Genomic DNA, 14244 nt, shown 5'->3' on the forward strand with positions numbered 1-14244 from the left:
GCCTCCGCGCAGCAGGGGCAGGTGCAAGCCATCCGGGCGCCCCCCCAGGCGGGGCTCCTCCAGGAGCCGGGGCGCTCGTCTGCACTCCCCTCCGGCCTGCTGGATGAGCTCCTGGCGAGCCCGGAGTTTCTGCAGGGGGCGCAACCTTTCCTAGAAACGGAGGCCCCGGGGGAGCTGGAGGCCTCGGAAGAGGCCGCCTCGCTGGAACCACCCCTCAGCGAGGAAGAATACCGGGCTCTGCTGGAGGAGCTTTAAAAGGACGCGGGGCTGGGACGGGGTCGGGGCAGGGCGGTGGCCGGTGGCCTCTCTTTCGCGGGGAACACCTGGCTCGGCGTGGAGGGGCGTGTGTTCCCTCCGGGCCGACCCGCCTGGGATTCCTGCCTTCCAGGTCTAGGCCCGGTGAGAGACTCCACAGAGCGGAGAGCTGCCATTCTTTCCTGGGCATCCCGGGGATCCCAGCGCCGGCCCAGGTACCAGCAGGTGGGCCGTGTACTGCGCACGCGCGGGTTCGCGGGCAGCCGCCTAGGCTCTGGGAGCAGCCCGGGCAGAGCTCTCGTGCCTTTCCGCCACCCCACCCCGGCCTGACCAACCCCTCGCCACCCACACCCCGCACCCCCCAACCCCCACCCACGGAAAATGCGTCCTCCCCTGGGCTGGGTGGAGACCCCGGTCCCGCGAAACACCGGGCCCGCGCAGGGTTCGGGCCCGCCATCCCTCCGGCAGCGGCTCGCCTCCTCTGCGCCTCCGCTCCACCGTCGCCCGCCCGTGTCCCTGCAGCCTCCCAGCTGCCACCGTGGAGTGCCTGGCGGCTGAACGCAGACCCCAGGCCCCGCGCCGGCGATGCCGACCGCTCCAGGGGGGAGGGAAGGCGGGCAGAGTTGGAGTGACGAACGGGAGACCCAGAGGGGCCGAAGGATGGGCAGAGGGAAGTTGGGAGGGAGGGAGGGAGGGGGGGAGGGAGGGAGAGAGAGGGAGGCAGTGAGGAACGGAGGGAGAGACAGAGCGACGCAGGGACAGAGGGCGGGCGGGAGGGAGCCAGGGACAGAGGGAGGAAGGCAGAGAGAGAAAACGGTCTCCGGCCTCCGGGAGCAACGGGACCCCCGCGCTCCGGGAAAAGGGTAAGTGCCCGGCGCGGGCTGAGGGCTGGGCCCACGGCCGCCGCGTCGGGAGGGCGGGGCACCTATTCGCCCCGATTCCGTGGAACAAGGAACGGGCAGCTACCTCAGAGACAAAAGCCCGGGACCCGGGTTGCCGTCGGGTTTTCACCCGCGTGGTTCACAGACCGCACATCCCCAGGCTGAGCCTCGCAAAGGAGCGCCAGGCCGACAGCCCCGACCACAGAGGAGCCACACTCAGGACGACTGAAGCGTGATTTGGGATTCCACGCTGCTGTGCCCTCTGCAAGGGGGCCTGTTGCTCACGTCTCTCCGGCCCCCGAAAGGCTGAGCATGTTGACTGTTTGCTTCCGGAGCTCTGCGGGCACCCACAGGCATCCAGGGAAGGGTGGAAGACCGGCATGGTGTCTCTTCGCTCTCCTTGCCAGTTTCCAAACCGGCCACACTGCAGACTCCCCATGTTGCGGGACACAGGAATCCATCGTCAGGCCATCACGCCGGGGATGCATCTTTTCCCTGGGGTCTCGCTCTGGTCTTCTGCGAGAAGACCTCCCAAGGTGCTGGGATTACAGGTCAGAGCCACCGCGCCCGGCCTGTACTTGTGTCTTTTCCAAAATTGACTATTTGGGGATAAGCTTAACATCCTCAAAGCCTGCCTTTGCCCCCCACAAGTAATTAGCATACGCCTAAATAAAGTTTAAGCAAGCTAGCTCCACTATTCCCAAGCATGCATAATCTAGGGTCTAGTCTTTAGAAGTATAAAGGACAAATCGTAGGAGTACAACTACAGAAAATGTTGTACCCAAACTGGAAAGGCTTAAGTGATCAATTGACGGATTTGTGTTTCCTATGGAAGAGGGTAGAAGGCAGAGTGCTAATATAGATATATAGGGGAGAAGAGGACAGGGCTTTTATGAAATGAATGCAGTCAAATCTTGGGAAAAGTTTCTTAAGTAGCATGAATGTTAGAGAGAGGATTCATGCAATTTCAATCTTAGCCGTGTCTAAAAATATCAAGACATAGCCAGCAGTTTTTGAAAAATAAATTATTCTCAACAAAACTATTAATGAGACTGATGAGGTGTTTCCTTCATTTTTTGTCTTCCAGTTACTTGGGTTTCACAGTCACATATTCAAGGGAGCGTACGGCTGTTTGGTAAAATGAGAGAATTCCACATCATGTTTTTGTTTGTTTGTTTTTAAAGATGAAAGAGCTGAACAACCTTGTTTGGTGTTAGCAATACCACCAGATTGTTCAAATTTCTTTAGAATCGTACTCCTTAAATTACACTGTGATGTAGTTTCAAAAATTGTCTGTAATGGCCTGTGAATTGACAGCTCATTAGGACATTCTTCAGTTTGGCTGAAACCAAAAATCCTGAAACCGTCGAAATTGAAAAATAATGGGGTTTGCCAAATTCTGCTTCTTACACTTTCACCTACCACGCCGTGTTCAAATAGTGTGCTTGATAAGTATCGGAAACTTAAGGTACTCTTAATTTCAGTATAGTTTCACCAAAGTGGTATTCCTTGTGAGAAAGCCATAATCTCATCAGTAAAGCCTTTCGAAAAGATCCAACGGAAAATATGAGCTAGCAACTCATCATGACAAGAAAGTAAAATTCAGGAAAAATCCTAAGGCAGAGCAGCTTCAGGCTTCGGTGTGATACTATCATAGTCTGGGCGCAGTGGCTCACGCCTATAGTCCCTTCACTTTGGGAAGGCAAGTTGGGGCAGGTCACCTGAAGTCGGCCGTTGAAGACCACCCTGGCCCAAATGGTGAAACCTCCTCTACACTTTAAACGAAAGACAAAAATTTGCCTGGCGTGGTGGCGTGCTCATTTAGTCCCAGCTAGGCTGGAGGCTGAGGCAGGAGAATGCCTTGAGCCTAGGATGCGGAGGCTGCAGTGAGCTGAGCTCAGGCCACTGTAATCCAGCCTGGGGGACAGAGGGAGACACTGTCTCAAAAATAAATAAATAAGTACATAAATAAATAAATAAAATGTAATGAAATTGAAATAATATTTTCACATTCCCCTCACCCGGCCCATTTTATTTTCAGAGTATTGGATAAACCACCTGTTTCCCTGTGCGTTAGAGATTTTTTTCCTCAGACATTGAAGTTTTCTAAGTGCAACTCCATAAAAAGTCTCATTTTTAGCGTAAATAGTTTCTTTATGGTTGTGAAACGTGAACTTTGCGATTCTGTGAGGAAGACTGAATTCTGAAGTACCCCCTGCATTTCCCGCCCCTCGCGTCCCAGGGGAGTCCGTGGTGGGGCTGGGGCCAGGGTCCCCAGGTCGCCGGGGCGGCGTGGGAACCCCAAGCCGGGGCAGCCCCACCTCCCCAGCCCGCGCCCCCGGAGGCCTCCGCGCGGCAGGGGCAGGTGCAAGCCATCCGGGCGCCCCCCCAGGCGGGGCTCCTCCAGGAGCCGGGGCGCTCGTCTGCACTCCCCTCCGGCCTGCTGGATGAGCTCCTGGCGAGCCCGGAGTTTCTGCAGGGGGCGCAACCTTTCCTAGAAACGGAGGCCCCGGGGGAGCTGGAGGCCTCGGAAGAGGCCGCCTCGCTGGAACCACCCCTCTGCGAGGAAGAATACCGGGCTCTGCTGGAGGAGCTTTAAAAGGACGCGGGGCTGGGACGGGGTCGGGGCAGGGCGGTGGCCGGTGGCCTCTCTTTCGCGGGGAACACCTGGCTCGGCGTGGAGGGGCGTGTGTTCCCTCCGGGCCGACCCGCCTGGGATTCCTGCCTTCCAGGTCTAGGCCCGGTGAGAGACTCCACAGAGCGGAGAGCTGCCATTCTTTCCTGGGCATCCCGGGGATCCCAGCGCCGGCCCAGGTACCAGCAGGTGGGCCGTGTACTGCGCACGCGCGGGTTCGCGGGCAGCCGCCTAGGCTCTGGGAGCAGCCCGGGCAGAGCTCTCTTGCCTTTCCGCCACCCCACCCCGTCCTGAACAACCCCTGGCCACCCACACCCCCCACCCCGGACATTGCGTCCTCCCCTGGGCTGGGTGGAGAACCCCGTCCCGCGAAACACCGGGCCCGCGCAGCGTCCGGGCCCGCCATCCCTCCAGCGGCGGCTCGCCTCCTCTTCGCCTCCGCTCCACCGTCGCCCGCCCGCCCGCCCGCCCTTGCCCCTGCAGCCTCCCAGCTGCCACCGTGGAGCGCCTGGCGGCTGAACGCAGACCCCAGGCCCCGCCCACGCTGGCGATGCCGACCGTTCCAGGCGGGAGGGAAGGCGGGCAGAGATGGAGAGACGAACGGGCGACCCAGAGGGGCCGAAGGATGGGCGGAGGGAAGTTGGGAGTGAGGGAGGCAGGGAGGGAGGGAGGGAGGGAGAGAGAGGGAGGCAGTGAGGAACGGAGGGAGAGACAGAGCGACTCAGGGACAGAGGGCGGGCGGGAGGGAGCCAGGGACAGAGGGAGGAAGGCAGAGAGAATAAACGGTCTCTGGCCTCCGGGAGCAACGGGACCCCCGCGCTCCGGGAAAAGGGTAAGCGCCCGGCGCGGGCTGAGGGCTGGGCCCACGGCCACCGCGTCGGGCCGGCGGGGCACCCATTCGCCCCGATTCCGTGGCCCAAGGAACGGGCGGCTTCCTCAGAGACAAAAGACCGGGACCCGGTTTGCCGTCGGGTTTTCAACCGCGTGGTTCACAGACCGCACTTCCCCAGGCTGAGCCTCGCAACGGAGCGCCAGGCCGACAGGCCCGACCACAGAGGAGCCACACTCAGGACGACTGAAGCGTGATTTGGGATTCCACGCTGCTGTGCCCTCTGCAAGGGGGCCTGTTGCTCACGTCTCTCCGGCCCCTGAAAGGCTGAGCATGTTGACTGCTTCCGGAGCTCTGCGGGCACCCACAGGCATCCAGGGAAGGGTGGAAGACTGGCATGGTGTCTCTTCGCTCCCCTTGCCAGTTTCCAAACCGGCCACACTGCAGACTCCCCATGTTGCGGGACACAGGAATCCATCGTCAGGCCATCACGCCGGGGGATGCATCCTTTCCCTGGGGTCTCGCTCTGGTCTTCTGCGTGGGAATGAACGAGAGCCACACGCCTGTGCGTGTGTGAGACTGTCACGGCCACGGCGACACCCACAGGCATTGCCTCCTTCACGGAGAGAGGGCCTGGAAATCTCAAGACTCCCACGGAGGTTCAGTTCCACACTCCCCTCCAGCCTTCCAGGCTGGATTCTCCCTGCTGAAGGCGCGTGGGAGCCCAGAGAGCGGCCTCCAGTTCCCGCGGGATTCCTGGAGAGGTCCAGAGAGCCAGACCCCGAAACCCGCCCCCCTCACCCCTTCCCCCTCTCCCCCTTCCGCTTCGTCCCTCCCGCCCCCACCGCCACCCCCGCCCCCACCACCAGCGTCACCACCACCACCACCACCACCACCGCCCCCCCTCCCCCCGGCCCCAGGGGGCCTCCACGCCCTGGGACCCTTCCGGAGGGCGGGCTGTCCCAGGGCTCACCGCCATTCATGAAGGGGTGGAGCCTGCCTGCCTGTTGGTCTTTATAAGAGCGGCTGGCTGGCTGTCCGGGCCGGTCTCCTGGCTGCACCTGCGCCCAGTGCACAGGCCGGCTGAGGTGCCCGGGAGCCCGCGGGCCTCTCTCTGCCTGTGTCCGTCTGTGAAATTCCGGCCGGGGCTCCCCGCGGTGGCTCTCCCGACACCTTCGGACGGCCCTCTCCCCGCAGAAGCCCGAGGACGAGGACGGCGAAGGAGACTCGTCTGGACCCCGAGCCAAAGCGAGGCCCTGCGAGCCTGCTTTGAGCGGAACCCGTACCCGGGCATCGCCACCAGAGAAGGGCTGGCCCAGGCCATCGGCGTTCCGGAGCCCAGGGTCCAGATTTGGTTTCAGAATGAGAGGTCACGCCAGCTGAGGCAGCACCGGCGGGAATCTCGGCCCTGGCCCGGGAGACGCGGCCCGCAAGAAGGCAGGCGAAAGCGGACCGCCGTCACCGGATCCCAGACCGCCCTGCTCCTCCGCGCCTTTGAGAAGGATCGCTTTCCAGGCATCGCCGCCAGGGAAGAACTGGCCAGAGAGACGGGCCTCCCGGAGTCCAGGATTCAGATCTGGTTTCAGAATCGACGGGCCAGGCACCCGGGACAGGGTGGCAGGGCGCCCGCGCACGCAGGCGGCCTGTGCAACGCGGCCCCCGGTGGGTGTCACCCTGCTCCCTCGTGGGTCACCTTCGCCCACGCCGGGGCGTGGGGAACGGCGCTTCCCGCACCCCGCGTGCCCTGCGCGCCTGGGGCTCTCCCCCAGGGGGCTTTCGTGAGCCAGGGAGCGAGGGCCGTCCCCGTGCTCCAGCCCAGCCAGGCCGCGCCGGCACGAGGGATCTCCCAAGCGGCCCCGGCACGCGCGGATTTTGCCTACGCTGCCCTGGCTCCCGCGGACGGGGCGCTCTCCCACCCTCAGGCTCCTCGGTGGCCTGCGCACCCGAGCAAAGGCCGGGAGGACCGGGACCCGCAGCGCGACGGCCTGCCGGGCCCTTGCGCGGTGGGACAGCCTTGGCCGGCTCAAGCGGGGCCACAGGGCCAAGGTGGGCTTGCGCCACCCGCGTCCCAGGGGAGTCCGTGGTGGGGCTGGGGCCAGGGTCCCCAGGTCGCCGGGGCGGCGTGGGAACCCCAAGCCGGGGCAGCCCCACCTCCCCAGCCCGCGCCCCCGGAGGCCTCCGCGCAGCAGGGGCAGGTGCAAGCCATTCGGGCGCCCCCCCAGGCGGGGCTCCTCCAGGAGCCGGGGCGCTCGTCTGCACTCCCCTCCGGCCTGCTGGATGAGCTCCTGGCGAGCCCGGAGTTTCTGCAGGGGGCGCAACCTTTCCTAGAAACGGAGGCCCCGGGGGAGCTGGAGGCCTCGGAAGAGGCCGCCTCGCTGGAACCACCCCTCAGCGAGGAAGAATACCGGGCTCTGCTGGAGGAGCTTTAAAAGGACGCGGGGCTGGGACGGGGTCGGGGCAGGGCGGTGGCCGGTGGCCTCTCTTTCGCGGGGAACACCTGGCTCGGCGTGGAGGGGCGTGTGTTCCCTCCGGGCCGACCCGCCTGGGATTCCTGCCTTCCAGGTCTAGGCCCGGTGAGAGACTCCACAGAGCGGAGAGCTGCCATTCTTTCCTGGGCATCCCGGGGATCCCAGCGCCGGCCCAGGTACCAGCAGGTGGGCCGTGTACTGCGCACGCGCGGGTTCGCGGGCAGCCGCCTAGGCTCTGGGAGCAGCCCGGGCAGAGCTCTCGTGCCTTTCCGCCACCCCACCCCGGCCTGACCAACCCCTCGCCACCCACACCCCGCACCCCCCAACCCCCACCCACGGAAAATGCGTCCTCCCCTGGGCTGGGTGGAGACCCCGGTCCCGCGAAACACCGGGCCCGCGCAGGGTTCGGGCCCGCCATCCCTCCGGCAGCGGCTCGCCTCCTCTGCGCCTCCGCTCCACCGTCGCCCGCCCGTGTCCCTGCAGCCTCCCAGCTGCCACCGTGGAGTGCCTGGCGGCTGAACGCAGACCCCAGGCCCCGCGCCGGCGATGCCGACCGCTCCAGGGGGGAGGGAAGGCGGGCAGAGTTGGAGTGACGAACGGGAGACCCAGAGGGGCCGAAGGATGGGCAGAGGGAAGTTGGGAGGGAGGGAGGGAGGGGGGGAGGGAGGGAGAGAGAGGGAGGCAGTGAGGAACGGAGGGAGAGACAGAGCGACGCAGGGACAGAGGGCGGGCGGGAGGGAGCCAGGGACAGAGGGAGGAAGGCAGAGAGAGAAAACGGTCTCCGGCCTCCGGGAGCAACGGGACCCCCGCGCTCCGGGAAAAGGGTAAGTGCCCGGCGCGGGCTGAGGGCTGGGCCCACGGCCGCCGCGTCGGGAGGGCGGGGCACCTATTCGCCCCGATTCCGTGGAACAAGGAACGGGCAGCTACCTCAGAGACAAAAGCCCGGGACCCGGGTTGCCGTCGGGTTTTCACCCGCGTGGTTCACAGACCGCACATCCCCAGGCTGAGCCTCGCAAAGGAGCGCCAGGCCGACAGCCCCGACCACAGAGGAGCCACACTCAGGACGACTGAAGCGTGATTTGGGATTCCACGCTGCTGTGCCCTCTGCAAGGGGGCCTGTTGCTCACGTCTCTCCGGCCCCCGAAAGGCTGAGCATGTTGACTGTTTGCTTCCGGAGCTCTGCGGGCACCCACAGGCATCCAGGGAAGGGTGGAAGACCGGCATGGTGTCTCTTCGCTCTCCTTGCCAGTTTCCAAACCGGCCACACTGCAGACTCCCCATGTTGCGGGACACAGGAATCCATCGTCAGGCCATCACGCCGGGGATGCATCTTTTCCCTGGGGTCTCGCTCTGGTCTTCTGCGAGAAGACCTCCCAAGGTGCTGGGATTACAGGTCAGAGCCACCGCGCCCGGCCTGTACTTGTGTCTTTTCCAAAATTGACTATTTGGGGATAAGCTTAACATCCTCAAAGCCTGCCTTTGCCCCCCACAAGTAATTAGCATACGCCTAAATAAAGTTTAAGCAAGCTAGCTCCACTATTCCCAAGCATGCATAATCTAGGGTCTAGTCTTTAGAAGTATAAAGGACAAATCGTAGGAGTACAACTACAGAAAATGTTGTACCCAAACTGGAAAGGCTTAAGTGATCAATTGACGGATTTGTGTTTCCTATGGAAGAGGGTAGAAGGCAGAGTGCTAATATAGATATATAGGGGAGAAGAGGACAGGGCTTTTATGAAATGAATGCAGTCAAATCTTGGGAAAAGTTTCTTAAGTAGCATGAATGTTAGAGAGAGGATTCATGCAATTTCAATCTTAGCCGTGTCTAAAAATATCAAGACATAGCCAGCAGTTTTTGAAAAATAAATTATTCTCAACAAAACTATTAATGAGACTGATGAGGTGTTTCCTTCATTTTTTGTCTTCCAGTTACTTGGGTTTCACAGTCACATATTCAAGGGAGCGTACGGCTGTTTGGTAAAATGAGAGAATTCCACATCATGTTTTTGTTTGTTTGTTTTTAAAGATGAAAGAGCTGAACAACCTTGTTTGGTGTTAGCAATACCACCAGATTGTTCAAATTTCTTTAGAATCGTACTCCTTAAATTACACTGTGATGTAGTTTCAAAAATGGTCTGTAATGGCCTGTGAATTGACAGCTCATTAGGACATTCTTCAGTTTGGCTGAAACCAAAAATCCTGAAACCGTCGAAATTGAAAAATAATGGGGTTTGCCAAATTCTGCTTCTTACACTTTCACCTACCACGCCGTGTTCAAATAGTGTGCTTGATAAGTATCGGAAACTTAAGGTACTCTTAATTTCAGTATAGTTTCACCAAAGTGGTATTCTTTGTGAGAAAGCCATAATCTCATCAGTAAAGCCTTTCGAAAAGATCCAACGGAAAATATGAGCTAGCAACTCATCATGACAAGAAAGTAAAATTCAGGAAAAATCCTAAGGCAGAGCAGCTTCAGGCTTCGGTGTGATACTATCATAGTCTGGGCGCAGTGGCTCACGCCTATAGTCCCTTCACTTTGGGAAGGCAAGTTGGGGCAGGTCACCTGAAGTCGGCCGTTGAAGACCACCCTGGCCCAAATGGTGAAACCTCCTCTACACTTTAAACGAAAGACAAAAATTTGCCTGGCGTGGTGGCGTGCTCATTTAGTCCCAGCTAGGCTGGAGGCTGAGGCAGGAGAATGCCTTGAGCCTAGGATGCGGAGGCTGCAGTGAGCTGAGCTCAGGCCACTGTAATCCAGCCTGGGGGACAGAGGGAGACACTGTCTCAAAAATAAATAAATAAGTACATAAATAAATAAATAAAATGAAATGAAATTGAAATAATATTTTCACATTCCCCTCACCCGGCCCATTTTATTTTCAGAGTATTGGATAAACCACCTGTTTCCCTGTGCGTTAGAGATTTTTTTCCTCAGACATTGAAGTTTTCTAAGTGCAACTCCATAAAAAGTCTCATTTTTAGCGTAAATAGTTTCTTTATGGTTGTGAAACGTGAACTTTGCGATTCTGTGAGGAAGACTGAATTCTGAAGTACCCCCTGCATTTCCCGCCCCTCGCGTCCCAGGGGAGTCCGTGGTGGGGCTGGGGCCAGGGTCCCCAGGTCGCCGGGGCGGCGTGGGAACCCCAAGCCGGGGCAGCCCCAACTCCCCAGCCCGCGCCCACGGAGGCCTCCGCGCGGCAGGGGCAGGTGCAAGCCATCCGGGCGCCCCCCCAGGCGGGGCTCCTCCAGGAGCCGGGGCGCTCGTCTGCACTCCCCTCCGGCCTGCTGGATGAGCTCCTGGCGAGCCCGGAGATTCTGCAGGGGGCGCAACCTTTCCTAGAAACGGAGGCCAGGCCACGGGGGAGCTGGAGGCCTCGGAAGAGGCCGCCTCGCTGGAACCACCCCTCAGCGAGGAAGAATACCGGGCTCTGCTGGAGGAGCTTTAAAAGGACGCGGGGCTGGGACGGGGTCGGGGCAGGGCGGTGGCCGGTGGCCTCTCTTTCGCGGGGAACACCTGGCTCGGCGTGGAGGGGCGTGTGTTCCCTCCGGGCCGACCCGCCTGGGATTCCTGCCTTCCAGGTCTAGGCCCGGTGAGAGACTCCACAGAGCGGAGAGCTGCCATTCTTTCCTGGGCATCCCGGGGATCCCAGCGCCGGCCCAGGTACCAGCAGGTGGGCCGTGTACTGCGCACGCGCGGGTTCGCGGGCAGCCGCCTAGGCTCTGGGAGCAGCCCGGGCAGAGCTCTCGTGCCTTTCCGCCACCCCACCCCGGCCTGACCAACCCCTCGCCACCCACACCCCGCACCCCCCAACCCCCACCCACGGAAAATGCGTCCTCCCCTGGGCTGGGTGGAGACCCCGGTCCCGCGAAACACCGGGACCGCGCAGGGTTCGGGCCCGCCATCCCTCCGGCAGCGGCTCGCCTCCTCTGCGCCTCCGCTCCACCGTCGCCCGCCCGTGTCCCTGCAGCCTCCCAGCTGCCACCGTGGAGTGCCTGGCGGCTGAACGCAGACCCCAGGCCCCGCGCCGGCGATGCCGACCGCTCCAGGGGGGAGGGAAGGCGGGCAGAGTTGGAGTGACGAACGGGAGACCCAGAGGGGCCGAAGGATGGGCAGAGGGAAGTTGGGAGGGAGGGAGGGAGGGGGGGAGGGAGGGAGAGAGAGGGAGGCAGTGAGGAACGGAGGGAGAGACAGAGCGACGCAGGGACAGAGGGCGGGCGGGAGGGAGCCAGGGACAGAGGGAGGAAGGCAGAGAGAGAAAACGGTCTCCGGCCTCCGGGAGCAACGGGACCCCCGCGCTCCGGGAAAAGGGTAAGTGCCCGGCGCGGGCTGAGGGCTGGGCCCACGGCCGCCGCGTCGGGAGGGCGGGGCACCTATTCGCCCCGATTCCGTGGAACAAGGAACGGGCAGCTACCTCAGAGACAAAAGCCCGGGACCCGGGTTGCCGTCGGGTTTTCACCCGCGTGGTTCACAGACCGCACATCCCCAGGCTGAGCCTCGCAAAGGAGCGCCAGGCCGACAGCCCCGACCACAGAGGAGCCACACTCAGGACGACTGAAGCGTGATTTGGGATTCCACGCTGCTGTGCCCTCTGCAAGGGGGCCTGTTGCTCACGTCTCTCCGGCCCCCGAAAGGCTGAGCATGTTGACTGTTTGCTTCCGGAGCTCTGCGGGCACCCACAGGCATCCAGGGAAGGGTGGAAGACCGGCATGGTGTCTCTTCGCTCTCCTTGCCAGTTTCCAAACCGGCCACACTGCAGACTCCCCATGTTGCGGGACACAGGAATCCATCGTCAGGCCATCACGCCGGGGATGCATCTTTTCCCTGGGGTCTCGCTCTGGTCTTCTGCGAGAAGACCTCCCAAGGTGCTGGGATTACAGGTCAGAGCCACCGCGCCCGGCCTGTACTTGTGTCTTTTCCAAAATTGACTATTTGGGGATAAGCTTAACATCCTCAAAGCCTGCCTTTGCCCCCCACAAGTAATTAGCATACGCCTAAATAAAGTTTAAGCAAGCTAGCTCCACTATTCCCAAGCATGCATAATCTAGGGTCTAGTCTTTAGAAGTATAAAGGACAAATCGTAGGAGTACAACTACAGAAAATGTTGTACCCAAACTGGAAAGGCTTAAGTGATCAATTGACGGATTTGTGTTTCCTATGGAAGAGGGTAGAAGGCAGAGTGCTAATATAGATATATAGGGGAGAAGAGGACAGGGCTTTTATGAAATGAATGCAGTCAAATCTTGGGAAAAGTTTCTTAAGTAGCATGAATGTTAGAGAGAGGATTCATGCAATTTCAATCTTAGCCGTGTCTAAAAATATCAAGACATAGCCAGCAGTTTTTGAAAAATAAATTATTCTCAACAAAACTATTAATGAGACTGATGAGGTGTTTCCTTCATTTTTTGTCTTCCAGTTACTTGGGTTTCACAGTCACATATTCAAGGGAGCGTACGGCTGTTTGGTAAAATGAGAGAATTCCACATCATGTTTTTGTTTGTTTGTTTTTAAAGATGAAAGAGCTGAACAACCTTGTTTGGTGTTAGCAATACCACCAGATTGTTCAAATTTCTTTAGAATCGTACTCCTTAAATTACACTGTGATGTAGTTTCAAAAATGGTCTGTAATGGCCTGTGAATTGACAGCTCATTAGGACATTCTTCAGTTTGGCTGAAACCAAAAATCCTGAAACCGTCGAAATTGAAAAATAATGGGGTTTGCCAAATTCTGCTTCTTACACTTTCACCTACCACGCCGTGTTCAAATAGTGTGCTTGATAAGTATCGGAAACTTAAGGTACTCTTAATTTCAGTATAGTTTCACCAAAGTGGTATTCCTTGTGAGAAAGCCATAATCTCATCAGTAAAGCCTTTCGAAAAGATCCAACGGAAAATATGAGCTAGCAACTCATCATGACAAGAAAGTAAAATTCAGGAAAAATCCTAAGGCAGAGCAGCTTCAGGCTTCGGTGTGATACTATCATAGTCTGGGCGCAGTGGCTCACGCCTATAGTCCCTTCACTTTGGGAAGGCAAGTTGGGGCAGGTCACCTGAAGTCGGCCGTTGAAGACCACCCTGGCCCAAATGGTGAAACCTCCTCTACACTTTAAACGAAAGACAAAAATTTGCCTGGCGTGGTGGCGTGCTCATTTAGTCCCAGCTAGGCTGGAGGCTGAGGCAGGAGAATGCCTTGAGCCTAGGATGCGGAGGCTGCAGTGAGCTGAGCTCAGGCCACTGTAATCCAGCCTGGGGGACAGAGGGAGACACTGTCTCAAAAATAAATAAATAAGTACATAAATAAATAAATAAAATGTAATGAAATTGAAATAATATTTTCACATTCCCCTCACCCGGCCCATTTTATTTTCAGAGTATTGGATAAACCACCTGTTTCCCTGTGCGTTAGAGATTTTTTTCCTCAGACATTGAAGTTTTCTAAGTGCAACTCCATAAAAAGTCTCATTTTTAGCGTAAATAGTTTCTTTATGGTTGTGAAACGTGAACTTTGCGATTCTGTGAGGAAGACTGAATTCTGAAGTACCCCCTGCATTTCCCGCCCCTCGCGTCCCAGGGGAGTCCGTGGTGGGGCTGGGGCCAGGGTCCCCAGGTCGCCGGGGCGGCGTGGGAACCCCAAGCCGGGGCAGCCCCACCTCCCCAGCCCGCGCCCCCGGAGGCCTCCGCGCGGCAGGGGCAGGTGCAAGCCATCCGGGCGCCCCCCCAGGCGGGGCTCCTCCAGGAGCCGGGGCGCTCGTCTGCACTCCCCTCCGGCCTGCTGGATGAGCTCCTGGCGAGCCCGGAGTTTCTGCAGGGGGCGCAACCTTTCCTAGAAACGGAGGCCCCGGGGGAGCTGGAGGCCTCGGAAGAGGCCGCCTCGCTGGAACCACCCCTCTGCGAGGAAGAATACCGGGCTCTGCTGGAGGAGCTTTAAAAGGACGCGGGGCTGGGACGGGGTCGGGGCAGGGCGGTGGCCGGTGGCCTCTCTTTCGCGGGGAACACCTGGCTCGGCGTGGAGGGGCGTGTGTTCCCTCCGGGCCGACCCGCCTGGGATTCCTGCCTTCCAGGTCTAGGCCCGGTGAGAGACTCCACAGAGCGGAGAGCTGCCATTCTTTCCTGGGCATCCCGGGGATCCCAGCGCCGGCCCAGGTACCAGCAGGTGGGCCGTGTACTGCGCACGCGCG

This window comes from Pongo pygmaeus, chromosome Y, assembly GCF_028885625.2.
Source record: "Pongo pygmaeus isolate AG05252 chromosome Y, NHGRI_mPonPyg2-v2.0_pri, whole genome shotgun sequence".
Taxonomy (NCBI): Eukaryota; Metazoa; Chordata; class Mammalia; order Primates; family Hominidae; genus Pongo; species Pongo pygmaeus.